A 14,352-nucleotide genomic window follows, 5' to 3' on the forward strand; every position below is an offset into this window, starting at 1 on the left:
GCCTCGGCGCACAGGTGCCACCGCGCCTCCGTGTCTCCCTGCACCGCACCCCCTCCGACCGCGCCTGCCCCCCCCCCCGCCCGCCCCCGAGCGCCCTCCAGGGCCCCGCAGGGCCGTGACCAGTGTCGGGCGGCTGGTGGCGAGCGCCGCTGGGGCGGCGCCTGGTGGCGCCGGCCACCGGTGCATGGGTGGTTCAGTGGTAGAATTCTCGCCTGCCACGCGGGAGGCCCGGGTTCGATTCCCGGCCCATGCAGCACCCCGTCCCCTTTTGGTCCCGCGGCCCCGACGTCCAGCTTAGGCTGCCTCTCTCCTGCGCTCGAGGCCGCCGCCACACACCAACACCTTCCGCCCGCCCCGGGCCCTCGCTCTCGCCCTGGAGACAAAAGTCCCCCCCCACCCCCGCCAAACACGCACCCCGGGAACCAAACGCCCGCCCCCCAACCCCCCGTGCCCTGACACATTCACGGCCCAGCCACTCTCGTGCCCGCGCACCTTCCTTCCTTGTCCCTCTTCTCTTCCTTCCCGTGACCCCGCTCGAGTCACGCGTTTCCCTTCGAGGGACACTCTCCCGCAGCACACGCGGGCCCATGCACGCCCCACCTCCTCACGCTCCGCCACCTTTCCCCGCTCTCCGGCTCGCCCTGACCCCGGCCGGCAAGTTACGCGGCGTTGGCACTGCCGGCAGGAAGGAACGTGCCGCTCCTACGGGTGACCCACCGCCTTCTCCCGGAGGGTCCCAGTGTCCTGGTGGCGCGCCCTCGAGTCTTTCCAAAGAGTTCCGCGAGATCGTCACCATGCACGCCCGCCGTGTGTTCACCTGATCCCGCTCGGCCGCCATCGGTTGCCAACGCTCGCCGGCCCCTCCACCACCGAAACCACCTGCGCCGCCACTGCCACCCAGTCCACCCACCCCGCCCCTCCCCCCCCCCACCCCGGCGCCAGCACCAAGTCCACCACGGGTCAGCACCGGCACCACGACGAATCCTCGCCGCCACCCCCGCCCCCAGGACGCCCCGAGGACACTGCCAAGTCCGCCGCCACCCCAGCCTGCAAGCCCCAAGCCGCACCCCCAGCCCCAGCCCCTCCACCTCCACCCTCACCACCCCCCTACTGCCCCAACACCCCGACGCCTGTCAGGCCCCTCCTCCCCGCGCCCCCACTTTCCAAATCCTTCCCGGCCGGGGATCCTCCGTTCCGTTGGTCCCTTTGGCCTCTTCTCAACTCAACCCCCAACGCACACCCGAGACGCGACTCTCCGTCCCCAGGACAGGTCGTTTCTGTCTCTGGGGCAGTGGCATTCCCCGCCCTTGCCCGCTCCCCACCCCTCCTCTCACCCTACTCCTTAGCCTCACCACCTCGCAGCGCAGCACAGCACAGCCAGTCTCGCCCGCCGGCGTCCTCTCCCACCGCAGGGGCTTCCGTCTTCCTCGCACCGGAGCCCACTGCCCCTGCTTGCCACCCGCCGCTCCTTACCGCCTCCAGGCACCCCCGCCCCACCATCCGCCAACAACCCCGCGGACCCTATGGTCCTCTCTCGCACGACCCGCCCCGAGGACTCGCTTCCCCCGGCCCTGTCCCCCCCCGCCCCCCCGCCTCAGGCCCCTCGTCCCCACCCCAACCCTAGATCTCACCCGCCGCCACCCGTGCCGGCCAAGGGGCCTGGCCGCCCGGAGCCCCTGCCTGAGCGGCCCGTTCCCGCAAGCCCCGCACCTCCTCCGGGCCCGCGGCGCTCCGCTCGCACACCCGGGACTCCTCCTCACGCCACCCACCGCGCGGCTCACCGCCGTGCCCTCTTCCTGGGGTCACTTGGCCCTGTGCCCTGACCCGCGTGGGGGGCCACCCACCGGGACCGACGCCTCCATCCCGCACCGTCTCCCGCCCCCGCACGCGCACGCCCAGCACCCCGGCCGGGCCCGTGGGGGAACTTCCCGCGCTCACGGGGCGCACCCCTATGCCCACGGGGGCGCCTTGGCACAGGGGAGAACGGCTCCGTCAAAGTCCAGCGTGGGGCCCGCGGCAGCTTCCTGCCGCTCATCGGCTCGGCCCTCCCCTCTGCCTCGGCCGGAACCGGTCCCTGGACAGATACTCAGCTCCGCTGGCTGACGGCGGCGCGCCCGTCGTGGCGGCAAGGGGCCGGAGAGCTGCCATCTCCTTTGGGGAGCACCCGCAGGAGAAGATGGATGCGGGGCTGGAGAGAGGGATGGCGTGGGTGGACGCCGAGGCGGGAAGGGGAACGCCGTCCAAAGTCCCATCTCGGTGTGGGGAGGGGCGCGGGGGAGGCAAGAGTTCCGGGGAACGCCCTGGCCACTTGGCCATAGGACGCGGAGCGTCGCTGAGGCCACTGGAAGAAAACGCTGGCCAAGCGTCGCCCCACCCCACCCCCGCCACCCCTCCGCCCCCAGCCCCTCCCCACCTGCTTGCCCGTGGCGTTTTCCGGAACGGCCTCCTGTAGCTCCCTGCTCTGTGTCCTCCGCGGCGGGCTGGTCTCGCTAGCCCGACGGACGGACGGCTCGAGGGTCACTGGCCCATCTCCGCCTCTCGGGCGCCGCGGCCGGGCCCTCGGCTCCCGCGCCCGCGCGAGACCCAGACGCCCCTGGCGCCCAATCGCCGGGCCCCCGGGACACGCAGCGGGGCCAGGACCCGGCAGGCGGCGGCGGGAAAGCTGCCGGCGCCTTGGCTGGCGCGAGGGGCGAAGCCAGGGACCACAGGTCTCGGCAGGTGGCCCGACCGGTCCAGGGAGACCCCTGCCCCCTCCCGCCCGCACCCCCAGCCCCGGCCCCAGCCCCAGCCCCCACCGGCGGCCCCAGCTCGGGAGGGACCAAGGGGCGGCTTGGGGGCCGCGACACTGTCGCGGCCGAAGCCAGGCTGCGGGAGAGTCGAAGCGCGTGCGGGGGCCGGCGGCGGGGCTGTGCGCCCGCGGCCACGGCGGGAGGGAGGCGGCCCCAGCCACCGAGGAAGAGGGGAAGCGAGGCGAGCGTCCGAGGAGGAGGAGGGGAGACGCCCAGGGGGCGAGCGGGGGCCGAAAGGTCTGCCGTTGGCAGGGGTGGAGGGAGCGTGGCAGGGTCAGGGCTGGACGTGGCGGGTGGCCTTGTCGGGAGGCCGAGGCCAGGGGGCGAGGGGCGAAGCGAGCGAGCTCCGGCGCGGGCTAAAAGTGTGCGTGGTGGGGGGAGGGGTCGCGGCCGCCCGCGCCGCGCCGGGGAGGCGGAGGTCGGGCGGTCGGCAGGCGGGCAGGCGGAGAGGAAGAAGAAAGGCTTCCCTGACCGGGAATCGAACCCGGGCCGCGGCGGTGAGAGCGCCGAATCCTAACCACTAGACCACCAGGGAGCGTCGGGCTTCGCGCCTCGCCTGCGCCTCCTGGACCCGGGGCCCGCAGCCCGCCCGCTCGCCGCTCCCTCGCCGCCGGGGCCCCCTGCCTTGCGCAGGCCGGCCGCCCGCCGCCCCGGCCCAGGCACGCGCCCTCGCCGGCTTCCTGCTCGCCGCGCCCTCAAAACGCTGCGCGCGCCTCCTGCCCGCACGCACGCGCGCGCACACACACACACACACGCACAGCCGCACGCCCGCCGCCCGCCGCCCGCCTGCGGGGCGGGAGGGCCCCGCAGCTCGGCAAAAGGTCGGTCCGCTGCGTTGGCCGGGAATCGAACCCGGGTCAACTGCTTGGAAGGCAGCTATGCTCACCACTATACCACCAACGCCGCACAGCCCGGCCTGCCCCGAGACGCCGGCCCGGGGCTCGCGCCACAGCCGTCCCGCCGCCGCCGCCGCCGCCGCCGCCGCCGCCGCCGCCGCCTGGCGCAGCCCTGCTCCGACGCCCCGCCCGCCCGCAGCGCGGCGCTGCCACCGTCGCCACCAACCGCCGCCCCGCGCCAGCGCCAGCGCCGCGCCCGACGCGGCAGCCCTCGTCCGCCGGGACGGACCGCCTCTGGGGGGCGCCCTCGCTGCCACTCCACCAAGCGACCGCCATTCCGACGCCGACCGCCCCGCCAAAGCCCCGGCCGGGCGCCCGCCCTCCACCGGCCGGCTCGCCCCAGCCCTTCTCCACCGGCTGCTCGGCGAGGCAGCTGCGCGCACCGAGAGGGGACCCACCCGCCGCCCGTCCCGGCAGCTGTGCAGCTGTGCAGCTGTGCAGCGCGCGTCGCGCGTCGCGTCGCAGGGAGCCCCGTGCGCCAGCCGCTGGGGGCGGGCCGCTCGTCGGGCGCTGCGGGGAGCAGAGGAAGCCTTGGCTCGGCCGTGCCGAACGACCGCCGCCCGACGGCGAGGGGGCCTCGGGGAGGGGTCCCCGTGGGCAGGCCGGGCACGGGTTGGCGGCCTGCGCCTGGCTGCAGGGCGGGGCAGGGCGAAGAAGCGCCCTCGGGGGCAAGCGGCAGGACGCAGAGCGGCGCCAGCCACCAAAAAGGGACGTCTTGCCTCCCCGTCGGGGAATCGAACCCCGGTCTCCCGCGTGACAGGCGGGGATACTCACCACTATACTAACGAGGACGGCGGCGGCCGCCCTGGCGCACGACCGCTCTCCGGCTGCCTGCCGACGCCGACCCCCGCCCTCGAGGCCCTGCCCGCCACCGGTGCCCGGCACGTGTGCCCCATCCGACCCGACAGCCAAACGACCGCGTCATCCAGCAAAGCGGACCGCGACCCGCACCCGGACCCGCACACGACCCCGACCCCGGCCGCGCGCCCGGCCCTGGCGGCGGCGGCGGCGGCGGCGGCGGCGGCTGGAAATGCCGAGTCTGCGACGCCTCTTGCCTCCCGTGCGGAGATCGCGCCGCGAGGAAGAGGCCCTCTCGAGAGGGCCAGCGAGGCGGCGAGGAGAAGGGGGGCGCGCGCCGGGCCGCGTCCTTGTCCCGGCCGGCGCCCGGGGTGGGCGACGGGGCGGCGGCGGCGGTGGAGCCGGGCGAGTCCGCTGGCCTTGCTCCACGTCGGCCGGCGCGCGCGTCCCGTCCGTGGCGCGCCCACAAAGACGCCCGCCAGGCGCCGCGGGCGGCCAAGGGCCCCGCCGGCCGCGTCGGCTCCCAGCCAGGCGAGCGGCCACGCGCCCAGGCCCGCCGTCAGGATGGCCGAGCGGTCTAAGGCGCTGCGTTCAGGTCGCAGTCTCCCCTGGAGGCGTGGGTTCGAATCCCACTCCTGACACGCCGACCTTTTGGCCCGCCCAACCAACGCCCGCCTCCCGGGCCTCCCGCACACCCGAGCGCCGCCCTTGGCCGCCTTCCTGGCCGGCCCGGGCTGGCGCTCCGGCCTGTGGCCGCCGCGCCAAACTCCAGGCCCCTACACGCACGCCTCTCGACCCCACCAGCTTCTCACGCCCGCCGCTGCGCGGGCCTGGCGCACTCAGCCCAGGAGGCTGCCCCAGCGCCTCGAACCCACTGGCAACCGGCCTTCCCGACACAGCGCGCGCGCCCCCACCCACTCACTCACACACCCTTCGCACCGGACCCCACACGCGGGGGCTTCAGGACTTCGCGCCACATCGTTCCTCGCCTGCTCTCCCCTTCCCCCTCCGCACACGAGCCCCCCCCCCATTAGGGGGTTGTGTAGCCCTCCCTCCCACTCGCGCTCCCACTCCCACTCCCCCTCCCCCACCCCACCCCACCCCACCCCACCCCACCCCACCCGACCCTGCGTGTGCAAAACCCTCCAAGGGTCACCCTCCGACTTCTGCCTGGCGCACAGCGCCTCGCTCTTGGAGCGCCACGCCTGCGCAACGGGCGGCACACCGTCCAACACGCTGGCCTTTCCCACAGCCCCCGGCCGCCCGGCCCGTCCATCCTCTCCACACCCTGCTCAGGTCGCCGTCCCCATCTCGCTGGCCTGTGGTGCCCACCACGACTTTTCACCTCGGGGCCTCGCCCGGGCCACACATGCCTGCCTCCCGGGCCCCACGCAGCCCGGCCTTCTGCTCGCCAGCCCAGCACAGCGCCCTCCCTGCACGGGGCCTGCCTGGCACGCGGGCCCAACCCGGCAAGCTGGCTCCGGGGAGCAGCGAGCCGAAGCCCTGGATCCCCGTCGCCCACACGCAACGTCGGGCCCACGGCCGGGGCCAAGCCCCGTCTGCACGCGCCAAGGCGCCTCGGGGACCCAAACCCACGACCACACGACGGCGCGCCTCCTCCGCGGGCGGCCCGCCAGCCGGCAGCCACTCTGCCAAAGCGCGCCCGCCATCCAAGAACGCGCTCCTGCCTCGCCACCAAGGCACCCCGGAGCCGGACCCTTGCGGGCGAGCCGTCGGCCAGAGCGCAGGCGCCAGGCTCAGGCCCCTCGGGTCTCTTGGCATGAGCGCCGCTCAGCGGCGGGCGGCCGAGGCGGCGCTCCCCAGCCTGCGGCTCCCACGGCCGCCCCCACGCCACGGCCCTCCCACCCAGCCCTGCCCTGCACGGCCCTGCCCTGCCCTGCCCTGCCCTCGCCCGGCAGGCCGCGCCGTTGGCGCCCGCGCACGGCCACGCGCCCAGCGCACCCGAGGGGAAGCCCGCCGCCCAGGGGACTTGGGCACGGGCCCGTGGGTCGTCGAAGGGAACGTCGCCCGCCACACATCGCCGCCCCTCGTTGTCATCCGAGCGCGGGCCAGGCTGGGCGCGGCTCCTGGCTTCCTCTGGCGACGCCGGCAGGGTCGCGGCGGCCCTGGGCCGGACACAAGGCGCGGCATGGGCCGAGGCCGCCCCGCTCTGTCGCGGCTCCTCCGCGCCTCGGCGCACAGGTGCCACCGCGCCTCCGTGTCTCCCTGCACCGCACCCCCTCCGACCGCGCCTGCCCCCCCCCCGCCCGCCCCCGAGCGCCCTCCAGGGCCCCGCAGGGCCGTGACCAGTGTCGGGCGGCTGGTGGCGAGCGCCGCTGGGGCGGCGCCTGGTGGCGCCGGCCACCGGTGCATGGGTGGTTCAGTGGTAGAATTCTCGCCTGCCACGCGGGAGGCCCGGGTTCGATTCCCGGCCCATGCAGCACCCCGTCCCCTTTTGGTCCCGCGGCCCCGACGTCCAGCTTAGGCTGCCTCTCTCCTGCGCTCGAGGCCGCCGCCACACACCAACACCTTCCGCCCGCCCCGGGCCCTCGCTCTCGCCCTGGAGACAAAAGTCCCCCCCCACCCCCGCCAAACACGCACCCCGGGAACCAAACGCCCGCCCCCCAACCCCCCGTGCCCTGACACATTCACGGCCCAGCCACTCTCGTGCCCGCGCACCTTCCTTCCTTGTCCCTCTTCTCTTCCTTCCCGTGACCCCGCTCGAGTCACGCGTTTCCCTTCGAGGGACACTCTCCCGCAGCACACGCGGGCCCATGCACGCCCCACCTCCTCACGCTCCGCCACCTTTCCCCGCTCTCCGGCTCGCCCTGACCCCGGCCGGCAAGTTACGCGGCGTTGGCACTGCCGGCAGGAAGGAACGTGCCGCTCCTACGGGTGACCCACCGCCTTCTCCCGGAGGGTCCCAGTGTCCTGGTGGCGCGCCCTCGAGTCTTTCCAAAGAGTTCCGCGAGATCGTCACCATGCACGCCCGCCGTGTGTTCACCTGATCCCGCTCGGCCGCCATCGGTAGCCAACGCTCGCCGGCCCCTCCACCACCGAAACCACCTGCGCCGCCACCGCGACCCAGTCCACCCACCCCGCCCCTCCCCCCCCACACCCCGGCGCCAGCACCAAGTCCACCACGGGTCAGCACCGGCACCACGACGAATCCTCGCCGCCACCCCCGCCCCCAGGACGCCCCGAGGACACTGCCAAGTCCGCCGCCACCCCAGCCTGCAAGCCCCAAGCCGCACCCCCAGCCCCAGCCCCTCCACCTCCACCCTCACCACCCCCCTACTGCCCCAACACCCCGACGCCTGTCAGGCCCCTCCTCCCCGCGCCCCCACTTTCCAAATCCTTCCCGGCCGGGGATCCTCCGTTCCGTTGGTCCCTTTGGCCTCTTCTCAACTCAACCCCCAACGCACACCCGAGACGCGACTCTCCGTCCCCAGGACAGGTCGTTTCTGTCTCTGGGGCAGTGGCATTCCCCGCCCTTGCCCGCTCCCCACCCCTCCTCTCACCCTACTCCTTAGCCTCACCACCTCGCAGCGCAGCACAGCACAGCCAGTCTCGCCCGCCGGCGTCCTCTCCCACCGCAGGGGCTTCCGTCTTCCTCGCACCGGAGCCCACTGCCCCTGCTTGCCACCCGCCGCTCCTTACCGCCTCCAGGCACCCCCGCCCCACCATCCGCCAACAACCCCGCGGACCCTATGGTCCTCTCTCGCACGACCCGCCCCGAGGACTCGCTTCCCCCGGCCCTGTCCCCCCCCGCCCCCCCGCCTCAGGCCCCTCGTCCCCACCCCAACCCTAGATCTCACCCGCCGCCACCCGTGCCGGCCAAGGGGCCTGGCCGCCCGGAGCCCCTGCCTGAGCGGCCCGTTCCCGCAAGCCCCGCACCTCCTCCGGGCCCGCGGCGCTCCGCTCGCACACCCGGGACTCCTCCTCACGCCACCCACCGCGCGGCTCACCGCCGTGCCCTCTTCCTGGGGTCACTTGGCCCTGTGCCCTGACCCGCGTGGGGGGCCACCCACCGGGACCGACGCCTCCATCCCGCACCGTCTCCCGCCCCCGCACGCGCACGCCCAGCACCCCGGCCGGGCCCGTGGGGGAACTTCCCGCGCTCACGGGGCGCACCCCTATGCCCACGGGGGCGCCTTGGCGCAGGGGAGAACGGCTCCGTCAAAGTCCAGCGTGGGGCCCGCGGCAGCTTCCTGCCGCTCATCGGCTCGGCCCTCCCCTCTGCCTCGGCCGGAACCGGTCCCTGGACAGATACTCAGCTCCGCTGGCTGACGGCGGCGCGCCCGTCGTGGCGGCAAGGGGCCGGAGAGCTGCCATCTCCTTTGGGGAGCACCCGCAGGAGAAGATGGATGCGGGGCTGGAGAGAGGGATGGCGTGGGTGGACGCCGAGGCGGGAAGGGGAACGCCGTCCAAAGTCCCATCTCGGTGTGGGGAGGGGCGCGGGGGAGGCAAGAGTTCCGGGGAACGCCCTGGCCACTTGGCCATAGGACGCGGAGCGTCGCTGAGGCCACTGGAAGAAAACGCTGGCCAAGCGTCGCCCCACCCCACCCCCGCCACCCCTCCGCCCCCAGCCCCTCCCCACCTGCTTGCCCGTGGCGTTTTCCGGAACGGCCTCCTGTAGCTCCCTGCTCTGTGTCCTCCGCGGCGGGCTGGTCTCGCTAGCCCGACGGACGGACGGCTCGAGGGTCACTGGCCCATCTCCGCCTCTCGGGCGCCGCGGCCGGGCCCTCGGCTCCCGCGCCCGCGCGAGACCCAGACGCCCCTGGCGCCCAATCGCCGGGCCCCCGGGACACGCAGCGGGGCCAGGACCCGGCAGGCGGCGGCGGGAAAGCTGCCGGCGCCTTGGCTGGCGCGAGGGGCGAAGCCAGGGACCACAGGTCTCGGCAGGTGGCCCGACCGGTCCAGGGAGACCCCTGCCCCATCCCGCCCGCACCCCCAGCCCCGGCCCCAGCCCCAGCCCCCGCCCCCACCGGCGGCCCCAGCTCGGGAGGGACCAAGGGGCGGCTTGGGGGCCGCGACACTGTCGCGGCCGAAGCCAGGCTGCGGGAGAGTCGAAGCGCGTGCGGGGGCCGGCGGCGGGGCTGTGCGCCCGCGGCCACGGCGGGAGGGAGGCGGCCCCAGCCACCGAGGAAGAGGGGAAGCGAGGCGAGCGTCCGAGGAGGAGGAGGGGAGACGCCCAGGGGGCGAGCGGGGGCCGAAAGGTCTGCCGTTGGCAGGGGTGGAGGGAGCGTGGCAGGGTCAGGGCTGGACGTGGCGGGTGGCCTTGTCGGGAGGCCGAGGCCAGGGGGCGAGGGGCGAAGCGAGCGAGCTCCGGCGCGGGCTAAAAGTGTGCGTGGTGGGGGGAGGGGTCGCGGCCGCCCGCGCCGCGCCGGGGAGGCGGAGGTCGGGCGGTCGGCAGGCGGGCAGGCGGAGAGGAAGAAGAAAGGCTTCCCTGACCGGGAATCGAACCCGGGCCGCGGCGGTGAGAGCGCCGAATCCTAACCACTAGACCACCAGGGAGCGTCGGGCTTCGCGCCTCGCCTGCGCCTCCTGGACCCGGGGCCCGCAGCCCGCCCGCTCGCCGCTCCCTCGCCGCCGGGGCCCCCTGCCTTGCGCAGGCCGGCCGCCCGCCGCCCCGGCCCAGGCACGCGCCCTCGCCGGCTTCCTGCTCGCCGCGCCCTCAAAACGCTGCGCGCGCCTCCTGCCCGCACGCACGCGCGCGCACACACACACACACACGCACAGCCGCACGCCCGCCGCCCGCCGCCCGCCTGCGGGGCGGGAGGGCCCCGCAGCTCGGCAAAAGGTCGGTCCGCTGCGTTGGCCGGGAATCGAACCCGGGTCAACTGCTTGGAAGGCAGCTATGCTCACCACTATACCACCAACGCCGCACAGCCCGGCCTGCCCCGAGACGCCGGCCCGGGGCTCGCGCCACAGCCGTCCCGCCGCCGCCGCCGCCGCCGCCGCCGCCGCCGCCGCCGCCGCCTGGCGCAGCCCTGCTCCGACGCCCCGCCCGCCCGCAGCGCGGCGCTGCCACCGTCGCCACCAACCGCCGCCCCGCGCCAGCGCCAGCGCCGCGCCCGACGCGGCAGCCCTCGTCCGCCGGGACGGACCGCCTCTGGGGGGCGCCCTCGCTGCCACTCCACCAAGCGACCGCCATTCCGACGCCGACCGCCCCGCCAAAGCCCCGGCCGGGCGCCCGCCCTCCACCGGCCGGCTCGCCCCAGCCCTTCTCCACCGGCTGCTCGGCGAGGCAGCTGCGCGCACCGAGAGGGGACCCACCCGCCGCCCGTCCCGGCAGCTGTGCAGCTGTGCAGCTGTGCAGCGCGCGTCGCGCGTCGCGTCGCAGGGAGCCCCGTGCGCCAGCCGCTGGGGGCGGGCCGCTCGTCGGGCGCTGCGGGGAGCAGAGGAAGCCTTGGCTCGGCCGTGCCGAACGACCGCCGCCCGACGGCGAGGGGGCCTCGGGGAGGGGTCCCCGTGGGCAGGCCGGGCACGGGTTGGCGGCCTGCGCCTGGCTGCAGGGCGGGGCAGGGCGAAGAAGCGCCCTCGGGGGCAAGCGGCAGGACGCAGAGCGGCGCCAGCCACCAAAAAGGGACGTCTTGCCTCCCCGTCGGGGAATCGAACCCCGGTCTCCCGCGTGACAGGCGGGGATACTCACCACTATACTAACGAGGACGGCGGCGGCCGCCCTGGCGCACGACCGCTCTCCGGCTGCCTGCCGACGCCGACCCCCGCCCTCGAGGCCCTGCCCGCCACCGGTGCCCGGCACGTGTGCCCCATCCGACCCGACAGCCAAACGACCGCGTCATCCAGCAAAGCGGACCGCGACCCGCACCCGGACCCGCACACGACCCCGACCCCGGCCGCGCGCCCGGCCCTGGCGGCGCCGGCGGCGGCGGCGGCGGCGGCGGCTGGAAATGCCGAGTCTGCGACGCCTCTTGCCTCCCGTGCGGAGATCGCGCCGCGAGGAAGAGGCCCTCTCGAGAGGGCCAGCGAGGCGGCGAGGAGAAGGGGGGCGCGCGCCGGGCCGCGTCCTTGTCCCGGCCGGCGCCCGGGGTGGGCGACGGGGCGGCGGCGGCGGTGGAGCCGGGCGAGTCCGCTGGCCTTGCTCCACGTCGGCCGGCGCGCGCGTCCCGTCCGTGGCGCGCCCACAAAGACGCCCGCCAGGCGCCGCGGGCGGCCAAGGGCCCCGCCGGCCGCGTCGGCTCCCAGCCAGGCGAGCGGCCACGCGCCCAGGCCCGCCGTCAGGATGGCCGAGCGGTCTAAGGCGCTGCGTTCAGGTCGCAGTCTCCCCTGGAGGCGTGGGTTCGAATCCCACTCCTGACACGCCGACCTTTTGGCCCGCCCAACCAACGCCCGCCTCCCGGGCCTCCCGCACACCCGAGCGCCGCCCTTGGCCGCCTTCCTGGCCGGCCCGGGCTGGCGCTCCGGCCTGTGGCCGCCGCGCCAAACTCCAGGCCCCTACACGCACGCCTCTCGACCCCACCAGCTTCTCACGCCCGCCGCTGCGCGGGCCTGGCGCACTCAGCCCAGGAGGCTGCCCCAGCGCCTCGAACCCACTGGCAACCGGCCTTCCCGACACAGCGCGCGCGCCCCCACCCACTCACTCACACACCCTTCGCACCGGACCCCACACGCGGGGGCTTCAGGACTTCGCGCCACATCGTTCCTCGCCTGCTCTCCCCTTCCCCCTCCGCACACGAGCCCCCCCCCCATTAGGGGGTTGTGTAGCCCTCCCTCCCACTCGCGCTCCCACTCCCACTCCCCCTCCCCCACCCCACCCCACCCCACCCCACCCCACCCCACCCGACCCTGCGTGTGCAAAACCCTCCAAGGGTCACCCTCCGACTTCTGCCTGGCGCACAGCGCCTCGCTCTTGGAGCGCCACGCCTGCGCAACGGGCGGCACACCGTCCAACACGCTGGCCTTTCCCACAGCCCCCGGCCGCCCGGCCCGTCCATCCTCTCCACACCCTGCTCAGGTCGCCGTCCCCATCTCGCTGGCCTGTGGTGCCCACCACGACTTTTCACCTCGGGGCCTCGCCCGGGCCACACATGCCTGCCTCCCGGGCCCCACGCAGCCCGGCCTTCTGCTCGCCAGCCCAGCACAGCGCCCTCCCTGCACGGGGCCTGCCTGGCACGCGGGCCCAACCCGGCAAGCTGGCTCCGGGGAGCAGCGAGCCGAAGCCCTGGATCCCCGTCGCCCACACGCAACGTCGGGCCCACGGCCGGGGCCAAGCCCCGTCTGCACGCGCCAAGGCGCCTCGGGGACCCAAACCCACGACCACACGACGGCGCGCCTCCTCCGCGGGCGGCCCGCCAGCCGGCAGCCACTCTGCCAAAGCGCGCCCGCCATCCAAGAACGCGCTCCTGCCTCGCCACCAAGGCACCCCGGAGCCGGACCCTTGCGGGCGAGCCGTCGGCCAGAGCGCAGGCGCCAGGCTCAGGCCCCTCGGGTCTCTTGGCATGAGCGCCGCTCAGCGGCGGGCGGCCGAGGCGGCGCTCCCCAGCCTGCGGCTCCCACGGCCGCCCCCACGCCACGGCCCTCCCACCCAGCCCTGCCCTGCACGGCCCTGCCCTGCCCTGCCCTGCCCTCGCCCGGCAGGCCGCGCCGTTGGCGCCCGCGCACGGCCACGCGCCCAGCGCACCCGAGGGGAAGCCCGCCGCCCAGGGGACTTGGGCACGGGCCCGTGGGTCGTCGAAGGGAACGTCGCCCGCCACACATCGCCGCCCCTCGTTGTCATCCGAGCGCGGGCCAGGCTGGGCGCGGCTCCTGGCTTCCTCTGGCGACGCCGGCAGGGTCGCGGCGGCCCTGGGCCGGACACAAGGCGCGGCATGGGCCGAGGCCGCCCCGCTCTGTCGCGGCTCCTCCGCGCCTCGGCGCACAGGTGCCACCGCGCCTCCGTGTCTCCCTGCACCGCACCCCCTCCGACCGCGCCTGCCCCCCCCCCGCCCGCCCCCGAGCGCCCTCCAGGGCCCCGCAGGGCCGTGACCAGTGTCGGGCGGCTGGTGGCGAGCGCCGCTGGGGCGGCGCCTGGTGGCGCCGGCCACCGGTGCATGGGTGGTTCAGTGGTAGAATTCTCGCCTGCCACGCGGGAGGCCCGGGTTCGATTCCCGGCCCATGCAGCACCCCGTCCCCTTTTGGTCCCGCGGCCCCGACGTCCAGCTTAGGCTGCCTCTCTCCTGCGCTCGAGGCCGCCGCCACACACCAACACCTTCCGCCCGCCCCGGGCCCTCGCTCTCGCCCTGGAGACAAAAGTCCCCCCCCACCCCCGCCAAACACGCACCCCGGGAACCAAACGCCCGCCCCCCAACCCCCCGTGCCCTGACACATTCACGGCCCAGCCACTCTCGTGCCCGCGCACCTTCCTTCCTTGTCCCTCTTCTCTTCCTTCCCGTGACCCCGCTCGAGTCACGCGTTTCCCTTCGAGGGACACTCTCCCGCAGCACACGCGGGCCCATGCACGCCCCACCTCCTCACGCTCCGCCACCTTTCCCCGCTCTCCGGCTCGCCCTGACCCCGGCCGGCAAGTTACGCGGCGTTGGCACTGCCGGCAGGAAGGAACGTGCCGCTCCTACGGGTGACCCACCGCCTTCTCCCGGAGGGTCCCAGTGTCCTGGTGGCGCGCCCTCGAGTCTTTCCAAAGAGTTCCGCGAGATCGTCACCATGCACGCCCGCCGTGTGTTCACCTGATCCCGCTCGGCCGCCATCGGTAGCCAACGCTCGCCGGCCCCTCCACCACCGAAACCACCTGCGCCGCCACCGCGACCCAGTCCACCCACCCCGCCCCTCCCCCCCACACCCCGGCGCCAGCACCAAGTCCACCACGGGTCAGCACCGGCACCACGACGAATCCTCGCCGCCACCCCCGC

General features: G+C 75.3%; 11 non-coding genes across 11 annotated transcripts; 5 read left to right on the forward strand and 6 right to left on the reverse strand.

Moving 5' to 3' along the window:
• The first annotated feature begins 182 nt into the window (after window positions 1-182).
• TRNAG-GCC (transfer RNA glycine (anticodon GCC)) lies at window positions 183-253 on the forward strand. Its single transcript has one exon. It is a non-coding gene; the product is annotated as a tRNA-Gly (tRNA).
• Window positions 254-3,252: 2,999 nt separating this feature from the next.
• TRNAE-CUC (transfer RNA glutamic acid (anticodon CUC)) lies at window positions 3,253-3,324 on the reverse strand. Its single transcript has one exon. It is a non-coding gene; the product is annotated as a tRNA-Glu (tRNA).
• Window positions 3,325-3,620: 296 nt separating this feature from the next.
• Window positions 3,621-3,692, reverse strand: TRNAG-UCC (transfer RNA glycine (anticodon UCC)). The gene has a single exon. It is a non-coding gene; the product is annotated as a tRNA-Gly (tRNA).
• Window positions 3,693-4,404: 712 nt separating this feature from the next.
• On the reverse strand, window positions 4,405-4,476 carry TRNAD-GUC (transfer RNA aspartic acid (anticodon GUC)). Its single transcript has one exon. It is a non-coding gene; the product is annotated as a tRNA-Asp (tRNA).
• Window positions 4,477-5,041: 565 nt separating this feature from the next.
• Window positions 5,042-5,124, forward strand: TRNAL-CAG (transfer RNA leucine (anticodon CAG)). The gene has a single exon. It is a non-coding gene; the product is annotated as a tRNA-Leu (tRNA).
• A 1,728-nt stretch (window positions 5,125-6,852) lies between these two features.
• On the forward strand, window positions 6,853-6,923 carry TRNAG-GCC (transfer RNA glycine (anticodon GCC)). The gene has a single exon. It is a non-coding gene; the product is annotated as a tRNA-Gly (tRNA).
• A 3,005-nt stretch (window positions 6,924-9,928) lies between these two features.
• Window positions 9,929-10,000, reverse strand: TRNAE-CUC (transfer RNA glutamic acid (anticodon CUC)). The gene has a single exon. It is a non-coding gene; the product is annotated as a tRNA-Glu (tRNA).
• Window positions 10,001-10,296: 296 nt separating this feature from the next.
• Window positions 10,297-10,368, reverse strand: TRNAG-UCC (transfer RNA glycine (anticodon UCC)). Its single transcript has one exon. It is a non-coding gene; the product is annotated as a tRNA-Gly (tRNA).
• A 715-nt stretch (window positions 10,369-11,083) lies between these two features.
• TRNAD-GUC (transfer RNA aspartic acid (anticodon GUC)) lies at window positions 11,084-11,155 on the reverse strand. Its single transcript has one exon. It is a non-coding gene; the product is annotated as a tRNA-Asp (tRNA).
• Window positions 11,156-11,723: 568 nt separating this feature from the next.
• TRNAL-CAG (transfer RNA leucine (anticodon CAG)) lies at window positions 11,724-11,806 on the forward strand. The gene has a single exon. It is a non-coding gene; the product is annotated as a tRNA-Leu (tRNA).
• A 1,728-nt stretch (window positions 11,807-13,534) lies between these two features.
• TRNAG-GCC (transfer RNA glycine (anticodon GCC)) lies at window positions 13,535-13,605 on the forward strand. The gene has a single exon. It is a non-coding gene; the product is annotated as a tRNA-Gly (tRNA).
• The last annotated feature ends 747 nt before the right edge of the window (window positions 13,606-14,352 follow it).

This window comes from Equus przewalskii, unplaced genomic scaffold (genome assembly GCF_037783145.1).
Source record: "Equus przewalskii isolate Varuska unplaced genomic scaffold, EquPr2 ChrUn-6, whole genome shotgun sequence".
In the NCBI taxonomy this organism is placed as follows: Eukaryota; Metazoa; Chordata; class Mammalia; order Perissodactyla; family Equidae; genus Equus; species Equus przewalskii.